The sequence below is a fragment of the Phodopus roborovskii genome, unplaced genomic scaffold (assembly GCF_943737965.1).
Source record: "Phodopus roborovskii unplaced genomic scaffold, PHOROB, whole genome shotgun sequence".
Taxonomy (NCBI): domain Eukaryota; kingdom Metazoa; phylum Chordata; class Mammalia; order Rodentia; family Cricetidae; genus Phodopus; species Phodopus roborovskii.
In genome coordinates, this window is record NW_026125391.1 from 476,024 (window position 1) to 492,523 (window position 16,500).

A 16,500-nucleotide genomic window follows, 5' to 3' on the forward strand; every position below is an offset into this window, starting at 1 on the left:
ATTTCACAACTTCCTCCCCCTGAATGGACTGAGAGCTCTCACTTTTTTTGAGTTGCTTTTGCCAGGGAATTTTATCACAGTGACAGAAAAAGGAGCTAAGTTATCCAGTCATAGAAATAGGAAAATCAGTAGATGAAGACACAACGTGAGAATGTGAGGCCATGTAAAAAACAAATCTTTTGGGAGATGAATAAGAGGAAGTTTAAGTGTATTTTTCAGAGCAAAGCCTCAAGTGATAGTATAAAAATCACAATTTTCTGTAATTTCTTAAGTTCTTTGGTTGTTTTTTTTTATTTTTTTATTTTATTTTATTTTTTTTTATTTAATTTTATATAACAAAGTCCAATTAAATGAAAACAAACATTTATACACAATATTTGGGAATTTGGGCGTCGTTCTTTCCAAACTACTTCCTGCTGGTAAGGGGCGCTGTCTTGGGGGATTCGAAGAAGATTCAGATATCCTAGCTGTAGTCTGTAGGGCTGTTTTGTCCAGCTGTTTGGAATGTAGGATCAGCTTGTACTCTGTTTCAGGCGGTCTAGTGTGATCAAACCACATTAGTCTGGAAGGAATCCACATCTTTTCATTTTCTGTGGAAACAAAAATAGAAATCCTTTTCCCCAGTAACTTGTTCTTCAACTTAAATTTTGGAGTCAAAGCGTTTTTTTTTTTTTTTTTTTTTTTTTAATTTATTATTTTACATGTCGATCCCAGTTCCCTCTCCCTCCCTCCCACCCCTCCAGCCTTCCCTCCCTCCTTCCCTCCCTTTTTCCCTCTCTACCCTCTCCCATGCACTCTAAACACCCTCCCCTCCCAACCCCCCACCACAATACCATATGTAGGGGAATGCCATCCAGTTGGGGTCATGTAGATCTGACAGGTCCTGTGAAGTAGGGACTAGGGCTTCTCTCCTATCTCTAGAATAAGGCAGTTATCCCTCCATGGGGGATATGTTTGCAAAGTCCTTTTGTGCACCAGGGATACATCCTGGCTCCACTGTCTGAGGTCTCTTAGACTGCTCAGACCTTCTGGCTGAGACCCATATTCAGGGGGGTCCGAGTAAGTCCCCTGTTGGCTTCCCAGCTATCAGTCTAGTGGCCCTTAGCTCCTCCTTGTTCAGGTAAGCTGTCTCTATGTACTTCTAATGGTCTTGTCCTCTCCATCTGCTTCTGGGTTCTAGTTCGACTCAGTGTTTATGTATGGGTGTTTGCTCCTGTTTTCAAGAGGCATTAGTTGAGGACTCCATGGAGAGGTTAGTTGTTGATCTCACTCTCCGGGAAGGGCATTTATGATAGCCTTTCCACGGAAGCTGAGATTGTTACTTGGGAGCAGTCTTGTAGTTCTCTCGACCTTTCTTTGTGTTCAACTTTATCTTCAAACCAATATTGGCTCCCTCTTTTATGTTCTCTCTCTCTGTCTCTTTCTCTGTCTCTCTCTCTCTCTTTCCTATTTTCCATTCCTAACCAGGCTCAATCCTCCTGGTCGCACATGCCTTCCTCTCCTCCCTCTCATTTTCTCCTACTTCTCTCTCCATTAGCTGTCCTCCCCCACTTTACCTGAGGTCTGGGGGACTTGTCCCTTCCCAGTTCTGTGAGGGACTTTATATGAATCTCTTAGAATACAACTTGTATCCTAGTTCCTCTGGTGATGTGAATTATAGGCTGGTGATCATTTGATCTAGTTCTAAAATCCATATATGAGTGAGTATATACTGTGTTTCTCTTTTTGTGACTGGGTTACCTCATTCAGGATGGTTTCTTCAAGTGCCATCCACTTGCCTGCGAATTTCAAGATACCATTATTTTTTTCTGCAGAGTAGTATTCCATTGTGTAGATGTGCCACATCTTCATTAACCATTCTTCAATTGAAGGGCATCTAGGTTGCTTCCAGGTTCTTGCTATTACAAATAGTGCTGCTATGAACATAGTGGAACAGATGTCTTTGTTGCTTTGATGTGTTTTACGGAAAAACAAAATATATTTTAACTTAAACTAACAATATCTTCAAAATGTTTTTGAATTTAAAAAGTTAATGTCAACTCTGGAGTTTTCAACCCTACTCAGTTATATGTGGCTATATACTCTCATTAAAGAATTGTGGTACTGTGGTGTCTTTAGTTTGCAACAGATAATGTGGTATTAAGAAATAGTTGCAATTGTCCTGACGAAGTAATTATATAATATGTTTGTGTATCATAGAAATAATATCCCTTGTCAATTCACTGACAATTAATATTCTTTAATATTTCCATATAATCCTCATATTTTTGATATGCTTGCCACAACTAGAGTCATCACAGATGAGGAGAAATTATCATTAAACATCCATTGACGGAAATCAATTACTCCACCTACAATATTAGTTAATTAACTGGCTCGTCTTGTTTAGTCAGCAGTCTTTGTTACTCACAATGTCACAGAAGACATAATTTACATGTATGGGCTTTTCTCTTACAATGTACTTTTTAATCAAATGTTGGTTAGCTTTCCTAATTCAAATTTTAAAGTAAATTAAGAATTAATTTGTTAGAGAAAAGTAAAATAAAATCCTTTCTGAAAGTGATGATAGTATAAAACATACACACAGCTAAGATTGGGCAGTAATACATACCTTAGTTAGAAATGCCTTCATTTTCAAGTCTCAAGATAAAAGTGTGTGTGTGTATGTGTGTGTGTGTATGTGTGTGCATGTGTGTTTTTGTATGTGTGTGAGAGAGAGAGAGAGAGAAAGAGAGAGAGCAGAATATATACAATTAAGAAACTGTTTTTAATTGGTAATTAGAAAAAAATTATTACAATGTAAATAGTTGCAAAGGCATAAAAGGTTGTTCTGACAATTCTTTGCACGTTGTGGATGTCTTATAACAATATCTTTTTCATCTGACAGAAACAATTAGGTTGACTAAGGTATTGCCATTGAAGAAGATTTATGTTTTTTCTGGGTGAGTTTATGATAAAATATTTTTATTTAAATTTGAAACAAACTTGTTTTACATGTCAATCCCAGTTCCCTCACCCTCCCCTCTTCTCCTACACCCCCAACTCCCATCCCATCCCCATTTTGCTACCCAGGGAGGGTGAGGCCTTCTGTGGAAGTTCTTCAAAGTCATATGATTTGGAGCAGGACTTAGGCCTTCCTCTTGTGTCTAGGCTCAAAACGTATCACTCTATATAAAATGGGCTCCCAAAGTCCATTGGTATACTAGGGATAAATATTGATGCACTACCAGAGGCCCCATAGACTGCCCAGTCCTCCTAAATAACACCACATCAAAGGATATGGGTCAGTCCTAAGGCAGTTTCCCAGCTATCAGACTGGGGTCCTGGAGCTCACCTTTTTTCATGTGACTGTTTCTGTGGATTTCTCTAGCCTGGCCTTGATCCTTTGCTCCTCAGTATTCCTTCTCTGCAACTGGATTCCAGGAGTTCTGCTCAGTGTTTACCTGTGGGTGTCAGTTTCTACTTCTATCAGCTACTAGATGAAGGCTCTATGATGGCATATATGGTAGTCTTCAATCTCATTATCAGGGAAGGACATCCCATTGTAGTTCTTGGTACTCTGCCTGATTTGCTAACACACATCTTCTGGGGAGGAATTAAGCCCAAGAAATTCCATGCTTGACCCTTGATTGTTTTCCACTGTGATGTGAGTCAATATATAAGTCTGCTCCTTCTGCTTAAAAAACTGCATTCAGTGTTCCGGCATTACTATTGCAGGAATGACCTGCTGTCTTGTCTCTTATCCTTAGGTCTTTGCCCAATTAGTGGAACAGATTGTAGCCTGGCTGCTACAAGTGGAGGTCCCACCAAGATCAGGAAGAAAGGATCATCTAAGAGATCGCCCTCGGATGCAGGCTGGCAAAGTGAATAAGGGTATATTGAAGGATGGGTGCCAGTAACTCTAAGGATATTCCCAGTGGGCCATTGGTGACCCTATTGAAAAGACAAGGCAAAGGGATTAAACTTGAGACAGCTTAAGCATTCATTGCCATATTAGAAAAACATAGTCCCTGGTTTATATATTCTGTAGGCTTAAACATCCCTGACTGGGAACAGGTAAAACAGTTATAAAGAAGAAGGACCTGATAATTTCCTTATTAGCACCTTTTCCCTTTGTCATCTAGTTAAAGATGCACTACTGAGCAACAAACATAAAGTAAAAAAAAAAAAAAAAAAAGAAAGAAAAAAAAAGAAATATCATGGATCAGGGATGAATAGAACTTTTGCAGAAGAACAAGATTTAGAACCTGTGAAATCTATCAGGGAACAAGAGGGATCACAATTAGGAGATGATAGTTCTACAGTAACTGTTGAAGAAGATACTTTGGAAGCAGAAACTGAACAATTAAAAGAAAGAATTGCTGAAACTGATGAGCACAAATGACTTCCTCAGTGACACATCCCCTTTTCTTGTGGTCCCTTTAGTAGGGCCTCTGAGCCTCCAGGGATAGAGGAGGATGTCAAAGATTTAATAACCAAGGTAGAAGCATTAGAAAAGAAAAGACAAGCTTTGCCTGTGATTGAGACAGTGGATCCTCAGGGTAATAGGGTTAGGGAGCACAACCCACTAAGGATATAAAACAATTTAAGGAGACTGTCACTGCTTATGGGCCCCATGCTCCTTTCATTCAGGCAATTGTTGAGTTTTCCGCAGTGTTAAACGTAGATCAAAAACAGATGCCTTTTGTAATCAATTACCAGCTCCTGGAAATGGAAAGCAGGGCAGCCCCTTAAGCCCGGGTGTATGGGGCAATGGATAGATACACTTGTACTGAGACGCCCTGTGTGACCCTTTGTCCAGTCCTCTAATTATAGTTTGGGTAAAGCAGCTATAAAATTACACTTCGGTCCAAAGGATAAGAATTTCACCTTCGTTTTTGGCACTTGTATTCTAGCTCTCTTCGTTTTTGTCCTAACTATTGCTACTAGTTTTGGAGGAAGTCTCTATTGTTCTCAGCATGTCTGCCCACTGAATAGGTGCTGGACATATAAGTAACAGCTGTCATGGTCCACGTACCCAGGGGGGTACCTACACCAGAGTCCTCCTCTACAGATGACTGAATTGTGCCTCTGCCACTGCAGCAACAGTTTCAAGGATAGTCTTCTCCCAATCTGTGAATACTGCAAGCATGGTTGAAAAACTATCAAAAGTGGCTGAAGCCCTAGCCACCCAAAACACATTCAATAATCTAGTACAAATTGGCATTTTAAAACTAAAATCTACATATATGCCTCCTACAGAAACAACGGGTTTTATTTTGAAAGTCCCATAAGGCTTCTTGTTCTTCTCTTTCACACATATCTGTGTTATACCTATTAAAGTTAATAATGCATCAGTTAGAGTTAGGTTTCTCCAGGTGTCCTGGAGTGATCAGTTTTTAAATTATACACATGCTTTAGCCATGCAGATCTTTAACATCAATGAAACCAGCATACCACCTAACAATTCAGAAGACCTTTGAAAAGGACTTTAACTTGCTGGCAGATTAATTAGGGAATGGCAAGTTCTCTCTCACTGGGGCTCATAGCCCTTTTCCTTGGTGCTATCTGCCTGATCTGCCAAAGCCACCACAGCATTAGACATGCTCAGGCCAACTTTCAAACAAAACCAATTCAGTCTTTAGCTCAAGGGAATGCCTCTGTCCAAGATGACTGAAATTACGGATGAGCTAATCACCAGAGACAGGTAATGCAGAAGAGGGGAAATTTCCAACCTAATACTGGAAGTTTACAGGCCTGGGTGACCTCTCCCTTGACAGATAAGAAATTACACTGAGGTCCTCTGCTGCCTAAGATAGGTGGTAGTTTATATTGAAAGAAAGGGGGACCTGTAGGGCTCTGCATGGATCCCTGAGGCACCTTGAGCAAACCTGAAGCTGTTGGCTGAAACATCTTGCATTAGAACAGTAGTTCTAGTTACCCTGCCTGATTTGCTAACACACATCTTCTGGGGAGGAACTAATTTTGAAGTCAAAGCATTTTTAAAATATATAAATTGGATTGATCCAGAAGCTTTTCTTTTATCAGTTGTTATTTCCTCAGCAGTCAAACAATTTAAAGACAATAGAATAGTGTATAGTATCCATAGTTTTTCTGTTTTCCATCTTTATGTGGCTTTTTTATTCATCTGGTTTTTTTCTTTCCTTTTTATTTTTTCATTTTTTGAGACAGGGTTTCTCTGTGTAACTCATCTCTGTCCTGGAATTCACTCTGCATTCCAGGTTTACTTTGCAGTCTCAGAGATCTGCCTGCCTCTGTCTCCCGAATGCTGAGATTAAAGGCATGTGCCACCACACTCAGCTCCTCACTGTCTTTTTAAAACCATTTTATTCCTTTCCTCTCCCAAGCCTACATATATTTTAGAACACACTGTATACCTTTAGAGGTTTTCTTAATGTAAGTTTGTCTTTACTGTAAATCTTTATTTTTTTTTTGGCCACAAGTCTTTATCTGGTAAACAACAACATTGCTAAAATGAAAGTCATAGCTGTGTTAGCTGTGGTCTAATCAAGATGGTGGCAGCTATTTTACCACCAGCACTGAGAGCTGTACTCACTGCCTTGGTCTGCGCTGCCATCCAGCAGCATGCTGCCAGCTTGGAGATGTGGTCACTGCCATTGCCAGCTCTTGTACACACCAATAAATTGTTAGCAGTGCTTTTTTAAAGCCCTGAGTTTTTTTTGCCACTTATGCTGAGTCAGGAATCCTCCCTTAAAGGAGCTGTGCAGCTCCATTAAGCACTTCCTTAAGTGTCTTCCTGCCATTTTAGATTCCTCAAATGAGAATTCTGTATTCAGTTCTGTACCCGATTTATTCATTTATTTATTTACTTATTTACTTATTTTTCTTATTTTCATATTGATCCCAGTTACCTCTCTCTCCTTCCCTCCCATGTCCTCCACCACCACCCTCCTATCCCACCCACCCCCACTCCACAGGGAGGGTGGTGCTTTCCAGGAGGGGTCACCATTTCTGTCAAGTCATTTGGAGTAGAGACTAGGTCCTCCCTCCTGCCCCTACATTAAGGGAGTCTGTACCCCACTGTTTAATGGGTTTATTTAGTGCTTTGGTCACCAGCTTCTTAAGTTCTTTGTATATTTTGGAAATCAGCCCTTTGTCAAATGTGGGGCTGGTGAATATCTTTTACCATTCTGTAGGCTGCCATTTTATCTTGTTGACTGTGTCCTTTGCCTTACAGAAACTTTTCAGCTTCAGAAGGTCCCATTTATTAATTGTTGGTCTAGGTCTGTACTACTGGTGTTATGTTCAGGAAGCAGTCTCCTGTATCAATTCATTCAAGGGTACCTCCCAATTCCTCCTACTCCTCTTCTTCCTTTTTTGTTTTGTTTGTTCATTTTTGTTTTGTTTTGTTTTATTGAGACAGGGTTTCTCTGTATTACTTTGGAGCCTGTCCTGGAACTAGCTTTGCCTCCTGAGTGTTGGGATATATGTTGTGTGTCACCAACTCTTCTAAGAGATTCAATGTGGCTTTGGCTGGCTTTATGTTGAGATATTTTAACCATTTTGACTTAAGTTTTGTGCATGGTGAGAGACATGGTTCTATCTGCAATCTTCTACACACCATCCTCCAGTTATGCCAGTACCATTTGTGGAAGATGCTTTTTTTTTTTTCATTATATAATTTTGCTTATTTGTCAAAAATCTGGTGTTTGTAGTTGTACGGGTTAATATCAGGGTCTTCAATTCCATTTTTTTTTTTTGGTCTTCCTCTCTATTTTTTGTGCCAATACCAAGTCTTTTTTTCAGGATTATAGCTCTGTGATAGAGCTTTATGTCAGGAATGGTGATACCTCCAGAAGTTCCTTTATTGTACAGGGTTGTTTTGGCTATGCAGGGTACTTTGTTCTTCCATATAAAGTTGAGTATTATTCTTTCAAGGTCTGTGAAGACTTGTGCTGGGATTTTGATGGAGATTGCAATGAATCTGTAGATTGCTTTTGGCAAGATTGCCATTTTTACTATGTTGAGTCTACCTATCCAAGAGCATGGGAAATCTTTTTATTTTCTGGTATCTTCTTTAATTTCTTTCTTTAAAGACTGAAAATTCTTATTATATACATCTTTCATTTGTTTGGTTAGAATTACCTCAAAATAGTTTATGTTGTTTGCAGCTAATGTAAAAGGTGATGTTTCCCTGATTTCTTCGTCAACCCCTTTATCCCTTTATAGTTTATTTAGTAGGGCTACAGATTTTTTTTTTTTGAGTTAATGTTTTATCCTGCCACTTTGCTGAAAATGTTTATCAGCTGTAGGAGTTCCCTGGTAGAGTTTTTGGGTCATTTATGTACACTATCATATCAAGATATAGGTTTTCATAGATACATTTCTATATTGGTAAGACATCAATGTTCAGCATGTTGAATATTAAGGCATTGTAACTGAGTGCAAAGTCATCTCTATTTCTCAATGTAGGAATCAATACATTGAATGCATTTTTTACCAAAGACAAAGAAGTTTGTTCACTCCTATAATTGCAAATATCTATTCTTTGGGACTCAATATATTGGGGAAAAAAAAGTGTTCTCTGTTCTCTGATGATCATTTAAGCTTTCCAATACTTCCTCCAATTAAAAACAAAAACACATAATTTTGATGGTTTTTTTCAGACATGGAGGTAGTTTGATTAAAAAAAAAAAAACAGATGATAAGATGGTTGGGGCAAAGCTTGGGGGTTCTCCATTCACTCAACTTCTAAAGCACTGTGCATGTGGGTGGTCAGCCAGTGTAGTAAAGTTTAGCCTTTCCTGTTTACTACAGCTTGCTCTACTCATTGTAGATTTTGCTAGTACTCAATTTCCTGAACATAGACCTCTAACTTAATGGTTTTATAGGGACCATAGAATTGTAGATAATAAGACTACCAATTGTCCAAAAAACAGTGACCATGACACTTTTGCTTTGGAAAGTATTAGGTAGTTTCTTCTTGGTTCAAATACTGAGGTGGTTATGGCCACTTGACATATAAAAAGAGAAACAGAATCAGGCCATGGTCACTCACATCTTTAGTACTTTTGAGTCACATGCCTTTAATCACAGCCCTATGGAGGTGGAGACAAAAAGGGGTCTGGCTGGGCAGAGAGAGGAATATGAGTCAGGACGATATAGGAGATCATTGCATTCATTCTAAGGATTGCTAGAGACAGGATTGCCCATTTATTCTGAGAATATGTCAGAGGTAGGAACTAGTGGATGGCTGCTTTACTTCTCTGACCTTTCAGGCAAACTTTATTTGTTAAAGCACAACCAAAGTATCGCCACCCACTATTGAGAAATAGTTCATTGTCACTGCATAGAATAAGAGGGCATCTATTCAAAATGACAATTTTAAAAATATTCAGCCAGTTCATGAACCTCTACTTCCTGAACATCTTATCCTTTCGAATTTGATTCAAATGCCCATTGACCACTGAGTGGTTCATGAGGGGATATTTGACAACTTCGTATGTAGCTCAAAGATGATCAGCTATGGTGATTGTGCTCACTGTGTCACTGTGAAATTCCAACTGACTGCTGTCTATTAGGTTTGTTGTGTTCAAAGAGTTTTTCTCTTCTGAAAATCTTGTTAACTCCCAATGTACTATGTGCTTGTTAGCAGTTCCTGGCCCAGATGTGAGTTGTCTCTAGTGTTTGATGATACATTTTGAATTCAATAATACAATCCTGTGAGTTTATTTAATTTGTTTTCATCTTATATCATTCCCATAGTATAAAACAAGTACGAAATGAGAGAATACTAACAAAAAGTAGAAAAATGAACATTAAAGAGATGCATAGCATAACTACAAACATTTAAGAACATATAAAACTACAAATTTAACAATGCAAAAAAAAATCACTAATTTACATCCTAATTTACCTGTTGCCACACACAATACCTCCACCCCCCCCAAAAAAAAAGAAAGAAAGAAAGGAAAAGAAAAAGAAAGTAAGGATTATTATTATTATTATTATTATTATTATTATTATTATTATTTTGTCATATAGTTAAGCTCCCATCAATTATGTCATCAGGGCTTGCAGTAACTGGTCACCTAGAATCCACAATCAGGAAGGAGAGAGGAAGGCTTATGCTCAGCCTACTTTCTCCTTTACATTCAGTCTTAGGCTTGAATCTCCACCTTATGAAATGGTGTGGGCCACAACAAATGGACCTTTGTAGTTCAGTCTGGCTAGTATGAACAATTAATCCCTCCCAGCATGCACAGGAGCTTCTCTCAGAGAGGATCCCATCAAGTTGACAATCAGGATTAAGCATCAGGATGGGAAAGCTTTCCAGTTAAGAGAAATGAGGATGCTTACCTTTCTATACATATACAAACCTCAAAACATTTTGGAAAATATATTTTTGAAGTATGGTAAGGTTTTACAGCCAGAATCTGGAGATGTCTGTCATTTTGATTGTCTGTTTGTTTTATGCTATTCTGAGTCAGAGAGTTTTAGTGTGTTGATTTGTTTTTCTTATTTGGTTGGGTTTTTCCCTTTTGTGCAGGCTAGTTTGTATGTCACTTTGACATAACCTTTCCTTATCTGGGCAGAAAGAATCCTAACTGAGGATCCACCTCCTCCATAATATGACATTTAGTTAGCCTGTAGGGATTTTCTTGATTGCTGACTATTGTGGGAAGGCTCAGCTCGCTGTGGGTGATGAAATCCCTGGGCACTAGAAGTAGAAATGTTGAATAAACTACAGGAGCCAAGTCACTAAGCAACACTGGTCCATTATATCTGTTTTAGTACCTGCCTTGAGTTGCTGCCCTGCATTCCCTCAGTGATGGACTGTTAGTTGGATGTGTAAGAAAAATAAACACTTTCCACTCAATAGCATTAGGAACATAACTAAAAAATCCTTGTTGGCTCATTTTAATATTGCATTGCTAATTCAAGCCAGCTTTTAGCTCTGTCATGTTCAAAAGTCTCAGTGTAGTGTTCAAAAGACTGCAGCAACCTTTTTTTTTTTTTTTTTTTTTTTTTTTTAATCTTAACCTGGTTTTTTGAACTGCCTAAGTACCACTGTACAAAAAAATTTATTAACAAGATTTAGTAGTTCTTGTCCAATGACTAATCTGTGAAGTGGACCATGACTAACATTTTGTTTCATGGCCTAATTTGTTTTTTTCTGGAACTTTCTTTAAACACCATTGTCCTTCCTCTAGGCCATGTGGAGCATCTAGCTAAGAGAAATCCCATGTGAATCAAAACTTGAAAGAATATGTAAGTTCATTAACACTGTTAGACATCCTAATTTTATTTGAGAGTTAATGTTTAAGTTTATCAGAATATTCACAAAAACACAGTGTAGACTCTTGACAAGAATGGTTTACATTAGACACAAAGTATAATTTATGAGGAAGAGTTTTACAGTAAGTTGAAATTTTGGTGTTGTTTGAGTTTATAAGCACTTATGAAGATGCCTTTGGGTGAAAAAGAATCCTTGTCAGTTACACTGTGACATTACTAGGTAAGTGTTGCAAAGGGCAGATATCAGCATTCTTGTATGGTTTTTCATCCTGTTTATATATTGGTAGTAGTTATATAAAAGCAGCTATCAGCTGCAGAGCTCCATTTGTTATCTCAGGTTCTTTGATACTCAACAGACACGGTTCAGTGGCAATGTAGGATGTGGGGTGAAGTGCTGATGAAAACACACAGTAATAAGAACACAACAGATAGGAAGTCAATTACTGCTCCAAGTGAAGTTTCTCATGAAGAGACCCTTGTTATTAAGTATCCACTTCTCAACAAGTCTGACCTTCTCCGATGCTAGTGTATCACCAGGCATGAGTTTTGTTTTTGTGTTTTTTTTTTTCTTTTTAAATCCAATAACAAGTTCCCCACTGTGGTTTCAATTGCCTTTTCAGGTCTCCCACAGGGCCTGGTTCCACTCTGAGATAACATAGAGGACTCTGGTCCTCCGTGGGTCAAGGAACTACATATTTGAAGTGTAGAATTGTTTCCCACCTTGATCAAATTATCTAGATATGTCTTTATTTTACTGATTTCTTAGCCATACTTGAGTAAATTTTGAAGAACAGAATTTTTACATTCTATGTTTTCTTAATAAAATTTTTCTAAGTGTTACAGAGTTTGAAATAATCATACTGTTCAACAAAGTAATTTCACATAAATACACAACCATTGATACTCCAGAAAATTAAATAAAATAAACACATTAGCATTAATATTTGCATGTTTTTGGTGCCTTTGTTTGATTTTAATTTTAGAAGACAGATTTCTGGCCATAGTTGTATCAAACAAAGCCTTGTGAAGGTGTTATTCTAAAGCAGGTGTGAGCATCATATCTCTTCATTCTAGCCAGTGCATCCTCCCCTGTCTAGTGTCACCAGTCTTGCACTGTCTTCAGAGCCATTATAAGGAACACTCTTAGCTTCCTTCTCACCTGGTCATTCACTGTCTTTCAATTCTACCCACAGTCAATGGTGTGGAACATAGAAAAAGCTCTGCTGTTGCTTTGTTTTGTTTTATTCGTACAACTTTAAATGTAGCCTGACTTGTCAGAAAAGTAACTTCTTAGGATTTGATTATAAAAACAAGTAATAATAATCAAGCAGATGTTTTTGAACAGCACTGGATTGAGAAAAAGAAAAAGCTGCAAATTCCATGTTGATTTCAATTATTTTCTGTCTGTAGTTCTGTAGAGGAAAGGGTAAAGGTTTCATGTAAAATTTAAACGTGCTTAGTAGAAATTGAGGGAACAAAGAGGATGAAACCTTTGAAAGATAGTTTATATAGAATTCTAATTCAAAGGACATGATTACTACTATATTCAAGTCTGTTTCACTGCTTCTGTGTCTCTGTCTCTCCCTGCCTCTGTCTCTCTCTGTCTCTGTATGTGGGAGAGAGAGAGAGGGAGGGAGAAAGAGAGAGAGTATAGAGAGTATGTGTAAGTGCTCATATATGTTTCCGTGTTGGTCTTTTGTAAAACTTTATTAACAGCCAACTGAATAAATGCATCAGATTTAAAAACTCAGATCCAGGAGCTGCTTTCTGCTTGCCACAGTTACAGCTTTGAGTATCTCTACAACTGCCTAAGTATTCAGGTTTTTGGGTCCTGTAGAACAAAGTGAATCAAGGACTCCTTGATAAAAACAAGTAAACATGCTTGATTATAAGGAAAAGCACTCCAAGGAATGAGAGAAGCTTACTTGTTATGAGTAGGTTTTCCCATCAGCCTGGTTCTACAGCCGTGCCGGCCCCAAATAACACACAGAGATGCTGTATTAGATATAAAGCTGTTAGCCTATTACTAGCATTTCTTATTGGCTAGCTCTGTCTTAAATATTAACTCATTTATATTAATCTAAGTATTTCCACTGATCATATCTTACTGGAGAGAGGATCTGTACTTCTGTTCTCTTGGTCTTAGATTTTGAATCTCCTCCCTGCTATTTCCCAAATCTTCTTTGTCTCCTAGTCCTGCCTATCTTGCTTTCCTATTGGTTAACGATGCTTTATTTATTAACCAAAACAAGAAACATATTTACAGAATGACACCTGCCATCAGTTACTGAGCTGGATGAAAAGCCTAAAAGTCAACTGGTGGACAAATGACACTTTTAATCTCTGGTGGTTCTGATGTCAATCACATTTTCAAATACCATTAATGATGTGTATGTCTTCCTTTGAAAACTATCCAGTTCATTAGCCTATTTGTTTATTTGTTTTGTTGTTTTGACGACATCCATTGATGGCTGGCTAGACCAAAAAAAAAAAAAAAAAAAAAAAAAGGTAGATAGACACAGTGAAATTTTCTCTAGCTATACACAAGAATGAAAATGGATAGCATTCAAAAATTTTAAGTGAAATTAGACTAAAAAAAATGATAACTATCATCTGTTTTCTGTAATGTAAATTATATATTTTTATGCATGTGTGTTGAACATGACACTAGAAAGGATACAGTGATATATGAATAATATTTCTAAGTAGAAGGGGTGAGGAAATACTAAAAAAGGTGGTAGCATATGTGTCACAAAAGCATAAGGGAAAACTTATTTGGGAGGATAAAGTTGATCACAAAGGGGGGAGGGGCTTGAGGATGCAAAATGTTAATTATAGTTATTTGTTTATGAAAATGTCACAAAAATGCCATTTTATATATTAACCAAAAGTAAATGAAATAAAAAATAAAGAACAGAAAAAAGTAAATGAAAAAAGACATAAGGAAGAAATCTATCCCAGGCCCAGAATGTTGGAGCTATTAATGACCAATCTACAATCCATTAATTCCCAGAGATACCGCACTTTCTAAAGTATTTTTCTCCTGTATGTGTGTGTGACTGTGTGTGTGTGAGTGTGTGTGTGTGTGTGTAAAAGAGAGAGAGAGACAGAGAGACAGAGGGAGACAGGGAGAGAGAGAGAGAGAGAGAGAGAGAGAGAGAGAGAGAGAACACATTGTGGCTGAGGAGTCAGAGTATCTATCTCATTTTCTGGAGGCTACCTGAGGTCCTGGTGACAGTTTCCTGAAAAGAATGATAATCATGTCAGGTTCAATTTATATATATTCTTGTATTTGTCTTGTGGCTTTCTTTAAATTATAAGACAAGCCCAGGCATGTGGGCTAGGGACTGGAGGTAAGGGGATGTAGAGTGTTCTCCCTCTTCTTTCACTATTTTGGCCTTTACTAGGATCTGATTTCCATCCCTTTTGAAATATAAAGAAATTACATGTCCTGACACACCAGGCCATCCTTAGTCCTGGGATGGGGGTTTTGATGTCCTGGTGCAATCTTGTAAGGGAACCATATATTACAAACACTAAAACAGAAATATCTTACCTTTTTTAGTGCTGCATGTTTTTAATAAAGTAAGGCCAATGGCAGAAGAAGAGGAACTGAAGCAAGACGAAGTTGAGTTTGTCAGTAGCTGCAGAGAGGGAGACAGAGTCATGCTGGTGCTTGATACCTGTTGAAGAATTCCTTTAATCTTGGAGGCCTCAGCTCAGGTTCAACAAAATCCCTGATCATGCCCTAGAAACAAGTTTCAGTACAAGAAGAGTTATAGTCCATTAAAAGACATTTTAAGCAAATCTATGTAAAGGAGAAATACTTGAAAGAAAAGCAAGCTTTCAGCTTCCGAAAAAAAAAAAATCAGTCAAATTTAGGGTCTTAACGTTAATCATATATATTTGGCCTCTGGTGGTACTACCAAGTGTTATCTTACTATCTTGTCAAAATTTTCTTTGAAGAAAATATCTTGTCATCATACATACATGAGAATGTGCTTTATAAAAATTGAATTACAAAAATCAGATAGTGGACATAATATTTGAAGTGGTGGGAAACTACATCGTTTACTCTTTAAGGATTAAAAATGTAAACAACTGAATAACCAAATGAAATTTTGGAACTGGATCCTCAGGGATGAAATGTACTGAAACTATAATCCATTAGGAATCCACTTTAACTGAAAGGCAACAAAAAAATTTCATCAATATATCTAAGGAAGGTTTAAAAAGTTCTCTAAATAATATTTAGGGAAATTTTTAAAGGAAATGCATGTTTTAAAAATCAATTATAATTTCTTTTTTTCATATATTCAGCAGTTTCTTATGCTTCTCCACAGCAGTGGGCAACAGATAAACTCTGACCACATGCCCTTTAACTCCAGATAATGTTCACCTGTAAGAGTAACTGAGTCCTGATGGTGATAATAACAAGTTAATATCAGACTGAACCACTGCACCATTGGAGAACTTTGGGAAGGTGTCTCCAAACATCCACTAGCAATGACTACGCAGAGAGACAGGAATCTGTGACTCTGAATAAGCTTCACTGCTATAATACAAGAGAAGGAGTTCTAGTTCCAAATTCACCTTATCTGAAAACAAAGACGCTGTTATATCCTACTTGAGAGCAGCTGAGTGGTTCCTTTCAAACAAAGGTGAATGTTAAATTCAATTAGGAGAATGTAATCTCACATGTCTAGGAGAATCCAATACACAATTTCTTTTTGGCACTTTTTGATAATAATAATAAATTTCAAAGGAAGAAAATGAAAATCTTTCTATCATAGGGGCAGAACTCCATTCTGTCAACTCCTCTACAATCTAAGGACTTCCCTTTATGTTTCAGCGACATCACCTCAAGTCAATTGGGATTTTGGATTTGAACATAGAAAAGAATTTCTGGCTTAGTTAGTATGAATCAGAATTGGGGTTTTATGAAAAGTGGAAGAAAAAGAAGAAAAGCAAAAATAAGGGTGATGGTTCTTATAATCACAGATGGTAAGAAATACTCAGGGTGATTTCCAGTCATACAAGATGAGCTACAATTGAATTTCTTGGAATTGGCCAAACATGCCATTTTGGGGACTCACGGGGTTATATTTCCGACACTTGCTGTGAACCTTTTCTTCTCTCTCTCTCTCTCTCTCTCTCTCTCTCTCTCTCTCTCTCTCTCTCTCTCTCTCTCTCTTGTATAATAGTGGGATAACAGAAACCAAAAGGTACTTGCAATATGAA